We start from the raw sequence: 21274 nt of genomic DNA, 5'->3' as shown, positions 1-21274 counted from the left end.
GGGCAAAAGTGATTTGGGATAACCGTCACAAGCATGGGAATTTTAACCTATGCAACTGATCAGTATGTACACAAACAGGCTTAGGCTCTTCCCAACGCTCACGTCATTTACTCACATATGTATGTAAAAGGAAGACACAAAACGGGTAGGAAGACAGTTGCTTTTGAGCAGTTTAGGAGTCAGTTACGTCATTCATGAGCTAACCTTGCAATTGCTCTTCTTTGAATCTTGCAGATGGACAACAAGGTCGATTTTCCACCGTCTAGGTGCACTTTATCTCTCTTGAAAGTTTGTACAATGCACAGTCATTTAATTTTTTACGTCTAGTATTAGAAATAAATATAACATTTAGCGTTTTCCTATACGCAGGCAAACGTATTTACAGGATTCATCGGGTAAACAAACGATGTAAGCATACAGTATCATAAATGTATTTTCTCTTTGCTACGATTTTGTTTTTCAAAAATTTTCTTTCAGTATAACTTAGGTCTAAAAATATAGCATACAATATTGAAACATATTCAGGCAGATTTCCTTTGTATATCTGGATTGAATTAAATAATCAGATTCATAAAGTTGTAGTGTACGAATTATCCTTTGTAAGCCTTATCCAAACCACTTAACCAAACAAAAATTATTAGGTATTTTCTAACTCCTCTCTGCATGCCTTCGTGATGCAACGGCAGCACGCTCCAAAGGTCCAGGTTCGAGTCCCGGCAAGGGCATTGCTCATTTCTCACGTTTCCAGGATCAAAATAACCTAATGACTCTACAAGGTTTTAAATAACCTTTTTATTTAGAAAGGTTATTTAAAACTTGAAAAAAAAAAAAAAAAAAAAAATTAGCCACTACAAGGGCCGGAAGTGGTGGCCATTTCATTATGGAAGCACCTAATAGGTGGCCACCTTTGCCTCCTATGAAAGGACGGACAGTTACAACCACGTTTTCTCCAGGATTCGAGGCCCAACGTTACGGCAGTCGTGGTCACTAGCCAATATACCGGCTGGGCGGCAAATAACAGAAAATTGAATTTACAAATTTAAAATGGATTCGTAGCTGGAGGCTGCAGTAACTGGCCTTAGTTACAATTGGCTCAAATTTGAATTGCGCTGTTTAACTTCGGCTAGCAAAGTGGCTAAAACCGGATTACTAACTAAGCAAAACTGGGCCAGAGAATGTGCAAACATTGCTTCCAAAAGCCGTATATCTAAAACTTTCAAGAATTCCGCTTACTCATTTGCATCCTGGTGAGGGCTTACGAAATGAGAAGTGACTGTACAGGTCTAAATTATAAGAAACTGTGCTAATTAACTTAACTCGTACAATAAGTAGAATATGTGTTGATCACCTGTTCACAAGTTATGAGCATTCCTCCGATCCACACTAGGCTAGCTCAATTCGGTAGCGTCTCGAATGCGGTCAAGAGCGGGACCTTGAGGTTAATTGCAAAGGGTAAAATAAGCAGGTGCATTAGGGATCATAAGGGGAGATATATTATAAAAGAAAAGTGTTTTTAGTTCTCATTCAGTATCAGTATATCAGGAATAAAAACTTGAATGGAGCTACAGAGTTCTCTATTCTTCACTGTAAGTCAGTAATGTATACAAGAATGTACATGGTACTAGAGTGGAGTACCATGTACATATCAGGAATACAGTATATCAGGAATAAAAACTTGAATGGAGCTATAGTCCTCTATTTTTCACTGTAAGTCAGTAATGTATACAAGAATGTACATGGTACTAGAATGGAGACAAATTATATAGGATGCGAAAAGTTTTGAAGTTAAAATTCCATTTAATTGATTTGAATTATTTATTTACTATATCGATTTATTAATAACTATAATGGATTGGAATATTTGAATATGAATTAGCTGAATATTTAAGAAAAATATTTTTTGAATATTTGCTTTCCTGTAGAATGCAGATGAATTCATTTTTACTCAATGAAAAACAAAATTTAGTTGCTAATTAATCTGTCCTCTATCAAGCACCTTAGTTCAGTGATCCGTATTAATGTGCCCACCTTTTTTTAATTTAAATGCTTCAAGAATAATTAGAAAAGGACTTATTTCTCTTCTTGTCCTTAAATTCTTATTATTAAATTTATATATTAAAATTAAAAAAAAAACTGCATTTTCAGCTATAATCAGGTGAAATAATTCTCTAAATATAATTCAAAACATAAAAAAGTAAGGTACATAAACGGCTTCGAAATGGAGCTAGCACAGAGATTCTCTTTAAGAAATATCGCGAAGCTTATAAAATGTCTACGAAACGAAGTAATTCCGTAGAATATTTTCTAACTCTTTATGATTAAATTGCACTCAATTATACTTTATAAACGACTTGTAAATATGAATTAACGTGGATGTGTGTGTGTGGCTTACTAGTGGCTGAACGGTAAAGTCGTCGAATCCTGGTAGGCCGATCAGGGGTTCGAATCTCGGTGAACGGGAAAATATATTGGCGTTTTCGTGGTTTTCCCCCCATGTGTAACTTACATACTAGTCAGTTTTGCTTAGATAGTTCTCCACGAGGCATCCTTACCCTTAGGCAAATAGCCGTCGAATGCTTTGCTATAATCAAAGAAACCAGACGAAACAATAGATATATAAACTTAAAAAACTTCTATATTTTATGTATACTTATAAAATAGTATATAAATATATATAATTATTTAGAGAGGAAAAGTCGGATCTTAATTGATTGTATATAATTTAATCCCTATGAAGGCCTTAACAATTCTTTCTCACTTAAAGTCGTAACCCAAAAGGAGAACAAGTAAAATTAAACTTCATATACTTATACACTACTGAATATAATACAAAAAATACAAAAGATAAAAATAAATTATATATGTACGAAACCTAACTAACCAATTATATTGATATTACGTAAATATACGTATGGTAAAGAAACATTGCATAATAAATATATTTTTCCTTTGATATTGCATACCTTGTTCTATATTTTGTTCCGTACCTATACATAGATATATATAATTTAAGGATTGCATATTAACTACATATAAAACCCAAAAGTGCATCAATAATGTATTTTTCAGTATTATTTAAATTCATTCTGAAGAATTTTCTGCAATCTAATTTGCGTTATTTTATTCCTAAGTCTCAAATAAAAACAATTATTATTTATATGTCATTAGAAAACTAACCAAAAAGCAGCGACCACAATGTAATTGAAAAACAGTCCTTAGACGTAAAAAGGTTGAAAGCCATTTGGTTATGACTATTTTCTCACATACTCAGCTACTTCGCATACATGTAACATAGCATTCGAAATGAAAAACTCAATATTTACTACAAATTTCATTGATGTAACAAATATTTGTCTTTCTACTGCTATGGTTTTAAAAAAAAAAGATGTCATTTACCTTACAGTTTATCGTTCAATAATACATTTTCATTGTACAAAATTGCATTCATTCGAAGAATTCAATTTGTATTTTCCTCTGTATAAAACTGAATGTAGAGAAGTTAGATGTTTAAACGACCCCCAAATTTTCTCAAGATCCCGAGCAAGATTATCCCTCCTTTTCAGCTTCCCTCGTAAAAAAAGGGGTTGTAAATTTACGACCTGACCGCATATAGGCTGATTTCAAAAATTACACACAATTTCTCATTTGCGCGGGATGTTGAGCTCGTAACTTCCACAGATTAGCGTATTTCCCAGATGCGTTCGCTACTTTATAAAAAAGAAGAAAGATAACAATTCAAAGTTTTTTTTATTATTCAAGATACATTTTATGCCATGACACTATAAAAAATCTAATTAATTGTCTGCCATTTCCCCTTTACTGTATCTTCGCGATATTTCTCGGAAACTATGAATCTTATCACAGTAGGCACAATAGTGTGCAATACAAGCACTCGTAATGGGACAAGAACGGTAAAAAAAATGGAAGACACGAGCTAAACTACTGAAATTAGTCGTCGAGGAAAGAATACTCTGTTTGCGGTTTCAAACTGATGAACCACCGACCTTGTAAAAAAATTTCGGAACTCGCAAACGTCGAAAATTAAGAGATTATTTATGGTGCAGTAAATTGTGAAAAATAAGCCGTCCGAATTTAGGCGAATTCAAAGAAACATCTGTTACTAAGACCATTTGAAAAGCGGATGTCAGAGAGCTTCCAGACATTTTTAATAAAACTCGAAGTACTTTGTTCCCGAGACCGGTTTAAAATCTCAAAATGTAAAAACTTTCAAAAAATACTTAAAGAATCACCCGTGAAGAAGTACTGGGAATTTACAATTGTATGTATGTACACAGTGGCATAGATATTTCAGAGCACTTCAGTCTTCGACTAAGCGAAGGAGAATCAGCTGCCATTTACCTTCTTATACGGTTATTTGGGCAGTCCAGGTTTCAGCAAGTTGTCTAAAATAAAAAAGCTTTACAGGATGGTCGAATTTACGCTACTTAGATATCTCTAACTGGTGAGTGGCTTAGACCTCTTTCCACATCTAATGAATTTCCGCTTTATGTAAATGGGAAATCAGTCTAATTTCCACTTCTTCGAAAGCCCTTGACAGTTGCAGTATGCCCAGATTCTCATGTACAAGATCAAAAAGAGCTACCGTGATTAATTACATTATTAAAAAATATGCTTATTTGCTCGCTTCTCTATTTGTTATCTTTTCTGTTATGCATACCTACTTTTTATTTACCGCCGTTGAAATGACAAGTAAAACTAACTAAGAAGCTCCATTTTTCATGGGAGACAAAATACGTAATACGATTCGTTTTGTATTACTGGATATTTTTCACTCCATGCGCGTGTTCATTATGCTGAAGGTTCGTTTTGCTAGGCGTTTGTTATGCAAGGTACCATTGTACTCTGTAATGTCCAATTAAATTTTTATTTTATTACTGTTAACTAATAGAAAAAAGTGCAAGACCTATCATTATATATAATTACATATAATTATCATTTCTGATTTTCTGTAGGAAAAAGTTTGAAGCCCACAACACTTATAAATTTGAAATTTTGCAAATGATCCACTGGCTTGTAGAAATTCATTGGAAATTGAAAATTCCGTCGCATATTGATATGACGATTCGCTGTCAAAAATTTCTTAACAGCAAAGCCTAGGAATTTAACATGTTGCATACCCATATGGGTATTTTGTCTGCCAGAAAATAATTCATTTCTTTGAAATTTGAGCTGTAGCTTCCCCAGCTTTTGAATGTGAATGCATTTTCCAGAATTTTAACGTTGTTACTGAATTGTTCAATTTATATTCTGCAAAACAAGGAATGTTTCGGGAGTTTCTTTTCTTTTTTTTTAATTGCTCCTGGTAAATATTCACATAGAAGAGAATATTACTAATGTTAATATTGTTGACTTTTCAGCAGGCAGAGTTTTAGTATAATGATAACTTGACGACATTTTCTTTTGGAAAGGACTGCACAATTATGTGAAGAGATGGCAGAAAAAGTATTACGTATGGATAGTTAATACCTGCAAGACTGTTGGGCATTTATTTGAAGAATAAATCCTGCTTCGATAAGAATGAGTTTTTTTTCTAGGGGGTGGGGAAGAGCAACTGGCTTAAATGAAAATCGTCATCTTCTAATAAAAGACGTATTGCATTGTAATACCTTAAGCAAATAGATTTTAACCTATGTCTCATTTAACTAATCTAATGTTTACAATCCACAACTATTCTAATGCTATTTATACCCTGCTTAACTCTGCTATTAGCTATACGGACGAGTTATTCACCTAACTTTGAAATAGCACTAAGCTACCACATCCGTAAATGACCAGTGACTAAAATAGAAATCAGTGGGTTATTAGCAACAACAAAGTAACAAAAAAAAAAAAAAAAAAAATGCGACTAACAATTCCTACAGTCCAGAAAGGTCAGAAAACGGACGGAAATGATGACTTGATTTGAGAGAACAACATCATAACACTGCCCCGGCATAACAGTTCCGAACCCTTCTCTCTTCAAACTGAAAACTAGCTTCTCGCTTGAAACAACTGATCAACAGGCACCCTTACACCAATCCGGTGTTTTTCAAAAAGGTGCGATCACCCTTATAGAAGTAAGATTCACGTTTCAAATATTGATTAAATAATTAAGCAGACAATGCAGTATTACTAATAATGCAACATCATAGTATATAAAAATATGTTAAAAGTTTATTTATTTATTTGTGTTATTCCACTTATTATTGCTATTAAAATCTTCTCCCTCTTCCCTTGAAAAAGTGTTATGCTTTTCTATTGTTGAAAAACTGTTTGGAGGCCAAAATGTTTCCTTGCATCTGCGTTCCTTTATAGAAATAGCCTGCCTCTGCTTTCTGAAAACTCAGATTTTAAAAACTGAATAAACTAGAATAGTGGTTCCCAAAACATGGATTGAACCCTGAAATAATTTTCGTTGAGGAGTGAAATGATATTTGAATAATTTTTATTTTGTTTCATAGTTATATATATTAATTTATAATTATTAATTGATTATTGATAGCTATTCATATTTATTTATTACTAATCAGTTACAACATTATTTTCTTCTAGCATAGAGAAAATGGAAAATTTCCGGAAAGTAACTTCTTTTTTTCTAGACAGCTCGTAGGTCGCAATGCTAAATAATTTAGGAAACACTTGAAAAATAAATTAAAGGGGAGGGATTCGAAACATTTCATTACTGACAGTAAACATGCTTTTTTATATTTGAAATCGACAAGTACATTGATAAGCGAAAGATAACCAGAGAGGATATTTAAACTAATTGATAGCGCTTATGAAAAACTGAGTATTTGATAGAATACTGAAGATTTAGTGCAAGACATTTTATTAAATTTACGGTCTGCACTCGTTCCAGACTCCATATTTTAAAAAAATTAAAAGATTTAAAATAAAAAAATTCCAGATTTAAAATAATAAGAAAAAAACTAAAAGATAAAATAAGATAAGGTAATGAAATAAGCTAGGAGATAAAAATTCCAGATAAAAAAAACGCCCGAAGGGGGGTGTGTTACTTTTATTTTATTAAATATCATGTTCGTGGCACTTAAACCATAAAATTCAATTCAACAGCAATATCACAAAGTATTTAAAAGAGCATATCTTTAGAATTTTCGATACAGTCTCGCGCGCTGGACATAATTTTTTTTTTTTCGTACAAAATTGCCATTGCTCGCTTTGAAATCGTTGAGTTTGTTAATCAATAACCCATAAATGCTTTACAAAATATGAAATAGATAATAAAACAAATTCCAAATTTGGGCTTACAGATACCCATATTTGGGCGGAGACGTACGCTGTTCAAAATTTGATGGCTCTAGGTACCGTTGTTTTTTCACAATGCGAGAAATATACATACATTTATGCAGATTCTTCATTATTTAATTTCTTTAAATATAATACACAGCTCTAATATTTGGTGACAACAGTTTAAGTCATTCGCCATTTATAGCGAATCAACGCAAAATGCCAAAACGAAACTAATACCCCTTCTGGGCAAATTGCTTCTTTGGGCTAAAAAGAGAGATTAGGTAAAAGAAAATTTTTAATTAAAAAAATACTATGCACACATCCTTTTTTTTCACTCCTTATGTGTACAGCAGTTTGCCCTTTTAAACAAATAAAAGTTTAATTATTGAAATAGTAGAGTTCTCTTCCGAGAGGCACAGCCTAAAAATTGTTCAGATTGACGAAAACTTCGGTGCCCTTATACCAGACCATCTTTTTTATTTAAGTGGGGCACAGTTATGCCGGTCCACTGTTTTTCATAAAGGTGCAAGCAGCATTATAACAGTTCAGCGTTTTTTTCTGAGGGTTCGGACACCTCTTACTACGTCCCCTTCCTGCAAAAAGGTGCCGAAAATTTATTTAATTCCGTGATTAATTAATTAATCAGTAACAGACACGAAAATCGGATCTGCATAAAGGTATACGCACTGTTATGAAACACATAAGGGTACAGTTTTGCATGCTTCCTTATCCCACGACACCGTTATGAAGAGCTGTCTTTTCGAATAGCGGCGGACATACATAAGGATGCGGTACCATTATGAAGGTTTCCCGATTTGAGACAGTACGATATTTTATTATTACAAAATACGAATTTTAAAATTTTGGAAAGCAAACTTACGAACTTAAGTATTAAATTCAACAGACTGAAGACCTGTAACATTAAAGGGAGGAATGATGCCTTCGTGAATTATTTTCTAACAGTAGTTTTCCATTTCCCATCCCCTTAAAAAACATATATACACAGAATGTGCAAATAGAAACGTGTAGTCGTAGAGAAAAATCACAACGTATATTTTCTGTATAACTACTGCTCTTAATGAGAACGAAACTCATCTAGAGATACTGATCCGCAGCCATATTGATTGATCTGTTTCACTAAATTATAAAAGAACAAATAGACCATCAAAATAAACATGTTTAATGTATAATATTGGTTTTTAATTTAGGCAAGTTGTGTATAATGCACAAGCTATAAATACTAGGGAGTGATTTACGATATCATATGTGTATTTTATATGAGTATTTCTAAGTACATGGAAATAATTATCAATATCAGTCTGATGTGTACTCTACTTCAACATTTCTGTTTGGAAAAGATAAAAATCCTTAAATCTTAAAAAGATAAATTTCGAAATATTAATTAGCGACACAATATGTATACTAAATTTGCTATTCATTGGCTCTTGCAGCATCCTTAAATCTGGAAAGGATAAAACTGTAGAAGAAAGAAATTCGTAGTAAGCAAGCAAGCAAGATAAATTCTCGGTCAGAGTTAGAAGCAAATTACACTTTTCAGCCTTTTAAAAAATTAGATTACTAATTTGTACCAGTATTAAGAAATGTGCATCTTTTTTTCCAGTTAGCGTTTAAGTGCATTAAATATCCCGATTAAATGAAGTGAAAGTTCGGAACAAGAAATGAAAAGAGTTTAACGCGATGGTTTCTATAAAGTTACATACGTAGATCATATTTCGGAACAGAAAGATTAAAAAAGGTTTTTGGAGTGGCGGAGGGGAGACAAATTTTCCCTCTTTACGTCTGCCCGCCTCATGTTAAAAGGACCCCTCTTTCAGCAGCATCGGCTTAGCTGCTAATTTTGGCACCTGAGCAGCGAAGCTGGGGAAAAACGTTCACTTAAAATATCTTCTAACCTTGAAAGATTTTAGATGAATACTGAATGCAAATAATTATTTTCACACTTAAAAATACTCTTCAGACTTACTCTTCTAACTTACTTTTACATTATTTTTATTTGTAATATGTCTGACTTTACCACACCGCTAACAAAATAACACATTCCATTAGTACGGCCCACCAGCGGCCGAGCGGTAAAGTCGCTGAACACTGATAGTTCGGTCCGAGGTTCGAATCCCGCGAACGGGCTGGCAGCATGGGTGTTTTCGTGATTTTCCCCATGTGTAACGTGTATACGAGCCAGTTTCCCTTAGAAAGTCCTCCACGAAGGCATCCCTCCTCTTAGGCAGATGTAATTAAATAACCTAACCTAACCTAACTTAACCCTTAGTATGTTTACAGGACTAACTGAAACATTATTTCAGCAAATTATTAGCTCCTTTTACACTTCCTTTTATTTATATAACCATGAAAATAGGAAAAGGCAAATAAAATCTGGTTCACATAAACTCTTTGAGAGAATATAACGAGTTTCACTCTCTGCAAGAAAGAATGATATGTGGCAATATGCGAAGTCAGTATCAAGCGGGATGAATACTTATAGAGAGTAGTCGAAAATCCCTGGCTGGTTAACTCAAGCCATGGTTTACTGCGTTAACACAAAAGTGCTCTAACTGGGAAATCTAATTAGAACACACCTATAGGGTTGAAGATGTCCTCGATTCGTACTCCCAACTTGCATGATTTTGCTTTCAAAGCTAGCGAAATGCTTCCGTTAGACTGGATTGGATTACTTGGATTATGGTAAAACACAAGCGAGGGCTATCTGCCAAAGGGGATGAATGCCTTCATGGAGATCTTTTTAAGGGAAATTGACTCGTATTTAAGTTACACATATGGAAAATAACGAAAGCTCGCACCCAATCCGTTCGCCGGGATCTGAACCCAGGAATTAAACTATAAGTTTGCAGCGATTTTAACGCTCAAGTGGCAGAAGAGCATGCTCTTACTTTGTATATTATAACCATGGCTTGCATGAATATATATTATTTAATGAATAAGTATTTGACCGATATATACTTAACATGACACTTAATCTGTAATCTATAATGTATATTTTATTATTCTTAATTTCCATTATTGTTATCAATTTTCTTGTACCCTAGCGGCTAATTAATAATTTGCGTTACAAATTGTCGCAAACACAAATTAAACTATTTAAGAATTTAGATCGCATCAAAGTATTAAACAGAGGAGTTTGTAACTCTATAGAGAAATTAGGTATTTTTTTTAAGCAGTAGAGATGAAAAATGGGCAATGCCATCACCGGGACTCGAATCACGGACCTCTCAAATACGCGTAGAGCGTGCTGACCACTACACCACGAAGGCATGCTAAGAAGGTGGGAGAAATACATTATATATTCCCCCTTTTAAAGGGCGACTGGGGATTAGGGGACCCAATCGCCAAATCCTGGTGCTGGAGGATCATCATCTACCACCTTTTAGTTTGGGCGCCACAGTAAAGACATTGTAGAATTTTTCGAAACACGGAAATCGAAGATAGAAGCAATGCCCTCGCCGGGACTCGAACCACGCACCTCTCGAATACGCCCGAACGTGCTGACTACTACACCAAGAAGGCATGCTAAGAAGGCGGAAGAAATACCTTATAACCCTAATTCGTATTTGAAACTAAAAAAGTAGTTTTTGGATTCAAAAACCACTTTTCAGTTACAAATACAAATTATAAGATTACAGGGTTAGAAATCATCATAACAAATGGTGTTTCCCATATTTTTCCCATGCAGGTAATATAATGTTCAAAGCATGAAACTGCACTCAGTGCATCTGAAAATTATCATTTAGAATATTAATCCTTAGATTTAAAATGATAGGTGTCCCTTTACTGAAGAATAATAATATGTTTGACATATATTTCTTATTTTAAAAATGCGCAATTACAATACAAAGCTGTACTTGTAACCCAGGACAGAGTTTTTGAGCCTTTTTGCCATTTGCGTTCATAGATGAATGCAAAGAAAACTAGATACTTACTAGGCCGCAGTAAGAAATGTAGTTCAGACCCAGGCAGAACACGCTTTGGGATGACGTGCTACCCCTTCGAAGCAGGTCACACTTGACACCGTTGATCGACTGCACGTCGAGCGAAATTTTATTTTAACGCTTGTAAGGTATATTTTAATTTTATAACAGTTATTTTAATTTCGCTAACCTTTCCTATCATCCCTCGTTTCAACTTACAACTCCTAACCAGAATGAGTTTTTAGAATCGCGTTGAATGCAAATGAGTAATTAGTGGTATTTAAGCTTACTTCGGGAGAGAAGTAATCCTGAGTAGCGCGTTTGCCTTCGAACTAAGTCTCGTTAGAAGCTGTTACGCTCGGCCGTATATTACGTGTTTTTTTATAGTCGCCGGCTAGTTTAAATTAAGGGCCAACTACTATAGATTTGTGTCAGCTATGGCTAAGTCTCTTAGTTATACTTAGTTCTTATTATTAACTTATTTATTATAGTTAGTTCTTATTGATTTCAAGCCCGAATGGAGGCTTTGTTGTAAGCAAAAAAAAAAAAAAAAAGGGGGGCCGACTGTTCATCATATTTTTAGTGAAATAAAGAGTAGTTAACCTGTAATGAGTTTACGATTTCTGTTATTTGAACGAAGCAATTAGTCGCTTAGCAGTTCAGTAGGTTCCTCGACATTTACTTTAGTAGAATAAGGGTAAGAAACTCTACACGCTATTAAATGCTATGTGAGCTAAACGAATTCCTAAATTAAGTGTAAAACGACCGCAATTATATAAAACGTTTCATCGTAGAAACCATTTTTAGACGCTGCAAAGTATGAAATAAAAGCATTAACAAGCATTAATGATTTACAGTTTTAGTGGAAAATCCTTTCCTCAGTGATTTGAAATGCATTGTGATTTGCAATTTAGTGCATTCATACTAGAATAATTTTGCAAGCGAATCAATGTAGCAGAGTTTTACTGCGATATCAAGTAACTTAGATGAGCAGGTTTCATGTTACAGGCTCTAGAACAGTGATCGCCAAATCGTCGATCGCGAGCTACGGGGACATTTTTTCTAGATCGCAGTAAAGCTCCGCTTGCTAACCTTGATTCCTCCACTGAGCTAACGCTGACAACTGCTTATTTCTCCCGCGGCAACTGCAATTGTCAGCCTCATCTCATAGTTGGTTGTATAAGCGTGAGATTGTGCGAAAAACATAGCTGTTTTTCGAGTGTATATATTTGCTAACCTTGGATAGTTTGATTTACGCATTGGTACCAAGCTAGGTCTGTTCTAGCGATGGCTCGATCAAGAAAAAAGCAAACAACTTATTACTTTCATTCGGAATGGGAAACCGATCACTTCTTTACCCAGGTAAAGGATAATTGTGTGTGTTGACTGTGTTATGCAAATGTATCAGTTAAGTAAGAAAATAGTGAATTTAAAAAAAAAGAAAAACGCTTCTAAGATTTCAAAAGGATTTTAATTGTTTGTAGAATCGCCTTTTATAAATATTAATGCTGAAGAATTCTTTACTTGTGTTATAGAGCATTTTCATTTTCAAGAAGATATACTGCAGTGGAGTTGGAGCTGACTGATTTTCCAAGGTGATACATCTGTAAAATCGCTCTTTTCAAGCTCTAAAAATATTTTGCCACTTGTTTCCAAAGAAAAATACTCAATTTGGTCCAGGTTTGTCTCAAGTGAAGGCAATATTCAGCTCTACATATCCATGTGAGATTTCTTTTTCCAGTATGAAATTTAAAAATAAGTACAGAAACAGTCTCACTGATGAACACTTGGACAACTGTATTCGAATAGCAGCCACGACATACTCTCCCAACACTAAAAAACTTGTTGATGACACAAAAGAGTTCCATCCTTCTCATTAAAGTTAATAAGTCTGATAAAAAGATTTGTTATTTATTAGTAACTACACTTCAATTTCTTTTTTACGTACAATTTAATTTTAGTTTCTTTTTGTTAAAATTGATTTCATATTTATTAGAAATGTAATCTTATTGGAAATAAAGAAATGGGAGATTTAAAAAAAAAATTGTAGTTCTTTTGGTTGGTAGTTCACAGTAGGATTTAAAAATAGTGCAGTAGCTTAGAAGCTTCGTAAGTTTGGCGACCACTGCTGTAGAACATTGTCCGATCTTTTGAGCAATGAGGTGAAGTAATTGATACTAATTATGGTTAGCATTCTGAGGGTGGTAATTCAGAGTGCTATAAACACTCCATATGCAGAGAAAAAATACCAAGTCAAGTCAGACACTAAAAATGTTGAATTCAGGCAGCCATAACCGCCGAAGGAACCAGGTATGGAAACCAGGAGCTGTGATGACGTAGTAATGACGTCAGAAGCAAGAAAGTGTGATAGCCTGAAAGTAAGAAGTTAACAAATAATACCTCTGGACTGGCGGGTGGGGGAGGAGAACTGCACAAATTTGGGGTCATATTTAATTTAGAATAAAGTAGTAAATATTAAGCCAGATATTGAAAATAAAACTGAGATATCAAATGCCACTTCTATTTTTTTAATTATTTTTATTTATTTATTTTTATCCAGCATTTCTACTAGGCATTTATTTGACGTTAAGATATATGAATATCGCTGACAATCAGAATGTAAGCATTTTTGATCGAAGTTGTCTTGAAAGTGAGACATTTTACAGTTCAACCCTTACCAATGCTAATCAAAATAAGAAAAAGAGCTAGAATTTTTATTTTTCTATACATTTTATTCAACAAATAAAGAAAATACTTACCACTAGCACACGTCAGAAGATAAGGATATGCATTTCAAAAGAAGTTTTACAAGCAAAGAGCATTTTTCTTCTTTAATAGATGGAATCTGACATCGTTGAGTCACTGCACACAGAGAGCGTGTATTTATCGTGTACAGTTCCATGTATATGGTTGGTTTTACCGAAATTTTAAAGTAAAAGATATCAGTTTGCCACAGTTTTTGCGTCTCATATATAAAATAATGTACTGTTTTAAGTACACTTATCTTTTTCCGATTTCAGAGACCTGATAATAGTTTTTCATCAGTCTAATATTCATTTTCATGTTTTCTTACTATCTTCTACAATAACACTATAGGAAATGTTCTCTTTCTGCCAATTTCTAATTCTTATAAATGAGTTTTTTTCGCAAGGCTTGTAAAAGAAGACATCAAACGATTGAATATTTAAATTGCCAATCCTTCTTTACAAAAACAATCTTCTCTCTTGTATTCTTAACTGGACACGAAAACACCTAAAATGAAAAAGAAATTCCAGTGAAAATTTATAATTTTAGAATACGGATGAAGTATTATGTAATCAGAGGAAATAATGTACGATTAAATAGATAGAATCAACGTACATCTGTTAAATAATACTACACTTTAACTTACCTCAAAAATCAAAGTAGTCTTCAAAACGTCTGGAGATTTGGTCTTAGACTTGCATCTTACCTTTCCATTCTCACGAAATGGGATGGCCTGAAGAGTCATGATTTTAACAAAAATTAAATTTTTACTTAACTTTATTTTAATAAATTTACGTACAAGTATACTAATTAACAGGTATATATGAAATTTAAAACTACAGTAGGTATGCTATTTTCCAAATTTCCAATTTAAGTTAATCAAAAGATAGTGTTTCACTTCCTCATAGCAGGGGTTGATTTAATGAAGTGAGCACTCGTACTTAGTTAAACAGCTAGAAGAGCTTGCAAATGAAATGCCGTGACTAACTGACAGTACTAACACGTCAATTAAAATAATAGTAATTACAAGTTGCAGAAGTAAAATTATGAGAAGATTTTTGAAATAACTTACATTAATGAGCTTCCACATGCCCTCCGTGAAAATTCGCTTTTTGGAAAGCATATAAAGGCATACATATTGTAATTCAAGAAAGAACGCTGTAATATTAAAGCTTTTCACTGATAAATAGTATCAACAGTAGAAGGATTAGAGAAGGTTTACAGAATTTGCGGATGACTATTAATGTAATGGTAAAAGCACTGGTAGCACTGGACACATTTGCTGCCTGCATACCATTTTGCTCTCAGTTCTCTGCAGCACATTTTATAATTTAATAAACTATTTATTCTTGGTCCATCGTTCGTATTAATCATGAGTACTGAACCCGCAGATACAGAACCACGACCGCATGTATAGCATAAATTTGTAATTATACATTTGTAAAGCCTCTAAATCCTATTTTTAACTATATTTTTCCATCAAATTACATCTATTTGAATATTTGCCATGCCAAATTATATTTTTAACTTGCCAGCTCTAACACCAGAAATATTTTCTAATAGTTGTCCAGAAAAAACTAAAAACTTCAGACAAAGCTAATTTATTTTTGTGATCCGTTACCCTTTTCTCATGCATTACATTAATGCGAAAATAATATGACAACTTGGTTGCTCTAAAAAGAATCTTCTGGAGTTTTTTTTTTTTTTTCGGCGGGGGGGGTGTTTTCTTGTTCCTTCAATCCTTGGGAATTTTCCCTGTCTCAAACAAAATTAAATAATTCATAAAAAATTTTATTACCATGAACATAATACTATTTAAGATACAAAAGTGTTAGAATTTCTGAAGAGTTCAAGTATCTTAAACACGTTTTTACTACAATTTTTAGATTAAATTTAGTTATAGCACATTTATAATTTAAAAAATTCTCAGTCCGTTAATATCTAAGTATAAAGATTTTTCAGACGAATATTAATCCCTTGTATGTTTTTTCTTAGTTAATCGAAATGTTTGAGATCTCACAGTCTACTATGTGTCAGTAAACATTTTATTATTAATTCTATAAAGACAAAACGGATAGCGGGCGTGTACTACAATTATGATCACTATACACTAAAATGGCCCGTATTCCTCCAAGGGAAATAACTAGTACATTGCATTTCGAAGGTAGAGGCCAAATTTGCATTTTCAGATGTGACTATTTAAAGAATACACCATAACTGCAAAGATTCAGGTAAACAATATGACTTACAGCTTGCAAGAACTGTAAAAAATAACACAACGAGAGATAAACACAACCAGTATCTGTTTACAAGAATCATTTCACGCAACAGGCGTAAAACACTACTTTCAGTAACACAAGAATTCAATGCTGGGAACACAAAAACACTGTCAAAAAGACTACATTTACTTGTTTACATAGACTTTAACAGCCGACAGCCAAACAGAGTAGCCTTGATGAATGCATGATATAAGATTTATGCAACTTGTCTGCATTTGGCAACTATGAATGGGAAAAAAATGGAATATGAATAGTTATAACATAACTTGTCCTGCAAAATCCCGGCTTGTGATCCCAGGCAGCAATCAAGCTCTATCTCTACCATTAATTCTTGGAATGAGTTTGGTGTATTTCAGCTTCGGCTAAATGGTTGGCCCTGCCTATGGTATTTTTCTAAAAATATGCTTGTAAGGATGTATGCAGGATTTAAAAGCCCCCTGTAAACAATATATATGCTTCCACCGGCGAAAACCTTTGCACGTCCTACCATAATTAGGAAATTAATCTAGCATAGTAATTAATAAGTTATTTATCCAGCAGGTATCATTTGGAGGGCTTTCGATTAGAATTGGGTTGGGAGATAGCTCTCGTGGGTGTTCTTTACTGTTAAATAAATAATTCAGTTCAGTCTTACTCTAGCAATATAATATTTCTGATAATTTTCCTCTCTTACTAAAACCTGACGTAGAAGCTTGAAAAATGGGCCACTAGAGCAAAAGTCCACAATCATTGCAAAAATATCCAATTGGATGAAGAAATACTCATTTCCCCCTTGTACAGTTCAACCAGATTGTTCATTCACTCTCTCATCAAACACGGCAAAAATCTTTCCAAGGATTTCCAAAAAGGCTTTACTGTTTTCTGCCACAAGAAACATTGACACTCGGAAACGAAATACGGTTAATCCCAGCAAACCGCACAATGATTTATTCCCGCGTCCAACTCATTTAGATATATGGTTAGAAACTGAGAAGTGAAAACAGAAAATAAACCATCCTTCACCGACTCGTTATTCATTTTTGAAGTAACTTTCGAAGCTTATACCTCTACGTCTGTCATTAGAGCAAGCAGCTGTTCAGATGGTAGCTTCTTTATAAAATATCTTCTGTATTTATAAATGATAATCGGAGCTGTACCTTTATTTTTTCACCTAAGGCATATAGATAAATATGAGCTCCTAGCTACGATAGAAAATTAAATAAATATGTGACCTTTTTTTTTCTTGTAAAACATTTAAGATACTAATTTTAAATTATATGACTGTAAATGTTAGGAGTAAGTTAAACAGCACTTTTATTCTAAGAAAACACATAAAAGAGGGGAAAAAACTATAGATAATACAGTCAGAATTATAAATTACACAGAAATATGACCTTAAATTTCATGTGTTTCTATAAGATACGTTTTCTTGCTTTTAACGAAGCAAAGTCATCAATATGATTTTTGAAATCTGCTTATTACTTAATTGACGCTCCACAGACAGAAAATTTTTGTGACTATATGAAGTTCAAAAATAGTTCTTAGTTTGCTAAAGTTTCTTTCAACGTTTTAAAAAACAAACTATTATCACTACTTCAGCTGTTGTGAATTCAGCTGATATTAATTATCACACTAGATTTCTCTCAGTCGATTTCTTGAAATTCATAAATAAGTGAATCGCCAGTTCAATAAACAAACAAGTGCCAAAATATTTGCTGGCTTCCAAAATACATGCTGTTTGAAAGAGAAAGATACAGTGTAAATAAATCAGGTAATTTTTCGCCACTTTGATAAGGGGAAAAATTAGATTTTTATCATATTTACCAACTACCAGAAGGTAATTCAATAGCTGACCGCTCACAATAATGGTAATGGCTAAGTTCCTCAGTAACTTTAACTCCCTTTCAACAATCAATAGACTATCATATTTACACTGTCTTATTGACATATTAATCAGCTTGAATATCGGATCTTCCAGTCGAATAAGAGTTTTGTATAACTTGGTCATCACTAGTTCTACAAATGGCGATAGTGGTTTCTAATCTTAAGATAAAGAATATCTTTTAAAGAAGATTAAAAATCTTAAGGAAAGATGAAGACTTGAGATAAAGAGTGAGTAACCAAATGTTAAACAAAACAACAACAAACAAATAAAATATTTTGAATATAGCTAGCTATAAAAAATGCCTTATTACTGAACTTAGGGTATTGAAATGCTTTCAGCTTGCTATGAAATTAGAAAGCTGTAAATTTACTTTTTAAGTGAAATTTATATTTTAAATGAAACTATTTTGTAACGAAATCTTAAATTTGTATGTTTGTGATTTTTTGAGATTTAGCCAAGGGATCTTCTTCCTTTAGAAATAGTAATAATGTAAGTAGCTTTCTCTTTTTTTTTTCTATAAAATTGCAATGTCTTACGTTCGACTGGATTTAAATGGGAAAAAAAAAACAGAATAGATTATGTCTTGGAGATTTATATAAACTTCCTCCACACGAAATGGTATTTATGGTAAGACTTTTCAGTTACTTATTCTGATCATAAATCGTGTATCAGAGAGTAAAAAACTAAATAACGCTTGAATAGCCAGTTGCAGCAACTAAAAAACTCGCAGTTTTATTGAACATAATTTTCAGAATTTTAAACAACAAGAAAGAAGTCGAAAAATCAGACCTTTTCAAATTTCATTGCATTCCATGCTAAAATAAGTTTTAGACTTGTGTACTATCCAAAGAGGAAACTTATTAATTATCTGCATACTTAGTCTAGCAGTTATCAACATCTTATTTTCTAAGTTACAGCAGTAATATATTAGTAAGATCTGCAACTACGGCCAAGTCATCGGTACGTAATATTATATTACGTATGGATGACTTGGCCGTAGTAGGTATTTATACAGTGGGTAAATAGAAATTACGAAGTTCCGAAAGCAATACGGAAAAATAATTATTAATATTTCTCATAAAAATCAGTTTATCATAAAATTTTATTCATTCGGTTATATCACCATTTTTTTCTTTTGTTTTTTCCTCCCTAAGCTGCATCATAAGTATGTCTATTACTACAAGGGTAAGTGCTTTCTTCCCCATAGATTCTATGGGAAAGAAAGCACTTACCCTTAATGTAACAAAGAATTAAGTATATTGAAAGAAAAAACAACATTCGTGTCTCTTTTCTTATGAAACAAAAACAATTATTCGTAAATTTACAGTACTCTGTTTTTGAATGTTAAAAATCTAACAGGTCATAGAAATCACAGCGTTGAGCTAGAATGCACACTAGAAATGAAATTTAAAACGATAGATAAATTTAAGATGAAATATGGGCAGGGCAACTGGCCATACTCATTGAAGAAAAGGGCTCGTCATCAGCTGGAAATCCAAGAATCCGAACAAAATACTAATTCTTCTGCTAAGCGTCGCAACTTACAAGGATGCCCGAACATCAACTATATATTTAAAAAATGATCTCGACGCCCTGCTGTAACTGAATTGGCCATAAAAGAAGTCATTGTTTTCCACTGGCGGGAATGATGTCATAATGTGAGCGCAGCGCTATCTGGAGTACAACTGGAGCAACAACAACAGCTGTACTAGCAACGCTACGATTTCTTTAGCAAAAACATTTCGACCCCTTATCTACGAGGAAGCCTCCGAAGCGAGATCGTCGGAGATGTCACACAGCTAAAATTGTTTTACGCGTTAGAATTCGGTCGGGAGAAATCAAAATAAAAACAATGTTGCCAAATCGGAATGTTCAGCAGTTTAATACCCCAAACAAAAGTTTTCATGCTTAAGATTATTCAAAAATTATTCAAAACAGTTTTAACTTTTATCAGGCATCAAATAAATATAAAAGCAGAAAATGTACATTAAATGAAAATATTGATTACCTTAAGCAAATAAAATAAGATTAAGATTCCGGGGATATATCATTTATTTCGGTATACGCGTATTCAGAGCGGTAATTAACACAGAAAGGGTAAAGTTAATCCACCATAGGTAAGTGCGTCTACCATCATTAATAAGAATTAATCCACCACCATTAGTAAGCAATAATGCTATGCGCAACAATAATTCAAAAATAATGAAAACTCTTAAGTTACAATGAAGAAAAATGCATAAGCTAATCTGGAAGTTAATTCTTTTAGTTATTGTAAGTGTATTCTTTAGTTAATGTTAAGCCTTGAAAGAGTAAAGATAAAATAGTGATTGCTTTGCAAAATATGAAGTCAGAATCAGAAATATGAATATCAGAAATTTAACGGCAAAAACTTTCAAAGATACTTAAACTCATTGTATGGTTTAAAAAGCATTAAATTTCCCAAAATCTGGAGTTAGACCTTGGCAGGGTAACACAAGCTGTTTCGCCACATGTTCCACTCCCTGGATAAAAGAAGTGGCAAATTCAACCCTATGGGGACAAACGGGACATATATGTCCCACTAAAAGTTTAAAAATTACTGCTGGATTAAAAAGTACTTAGAATCTCCTGGATGTTGGGGGTCATCTTCCAATAGTTGGAAAAATTACTGCTGGGTTAAAAAGTACTTAGAACCTCCTGGATGTTGGGGATCATCTTCAAATAGTTGGAAAATTAAGACGCGCTGGGATCGTTGTATACAAATGAACATAGAGAAAAGAACAAATATGAGTTACCCCATGTGTAATGTTCGGTTATGCAAAGGATGCTTTACCCTGCACCATACGATGTAAAAGCTATTTCATATAATAAAGTTTTCCAGTATAATAGGTGCGCTTATCGCTACTTTAAGCCGATCGCTACGCGTGGGACATTACCTACGACTGGGACACATATGTCTTTGGCTTGAAAATCGTTTACCAAAAAAATCCCAAATGCTAAATTTACCTTATTTTTGACATATTTTGTTAAATTGGATGGGAAACGGGATATTGTTTTTTAATTCATAAAACCGTTCTACTTCATCCTTTAGCATCCCTTTTTAATTTTTAATTTTCCGTTTCATCCTCTGCTCAGAAAGTCACTGTCTGAGACAATAAGTATTCAGTTTCGTTAATTACTTTATAACAAACCTTCTTTTTAAATAATTTCGTGTA

General features: G+C 33.4%; 1 protein-coding gene across 3 annotated transcripts in view; it reads right to left on the bottom strand.

Annotated features, from left to right (window-relative positions):
- Window positions 1-21274, bottom strand: part of LOC118200307 (fibroblast growth factor receptor 3-like) — a 142524-nt gene that overhangs the window by 82984 nt on the left and 38266 nt on the right. For 2 of the 3 annotated variants that reach the window (XM_085809556.1, XM_085809555.1), the window contains one exon: window positions 13952-14444. The exons of the other annotated variant lie outside the window; for it this stretch is intronic. The gene's annotated coding sequence lies outside the window, so the exon portion shown is untranslated. The remainder of the gene's footprint in view (window positions 1-13951; window positions 14445-21274) is intronic. 3 annotated transcript variants of the gene reach the window in all.

Source organism: Stegodyphus dumicola, chromosome X2, assembly GCF_044657685.1.
Source record: "Stegodyphus dumicola isolate Sdum_Otavi_A_Nest chromosome X2, ASM4465768v1".
NCBI lineage: Eukaryota > Metazoa > Arthropoda > Arachnida > Araneae > Eresidae > Stegodyphus > Stegodyphus dumicola.
Note: the sequence above shows the minus strand (reverse complement) of the source record. Positions and strands in the feature narration are given on the sequence as shown.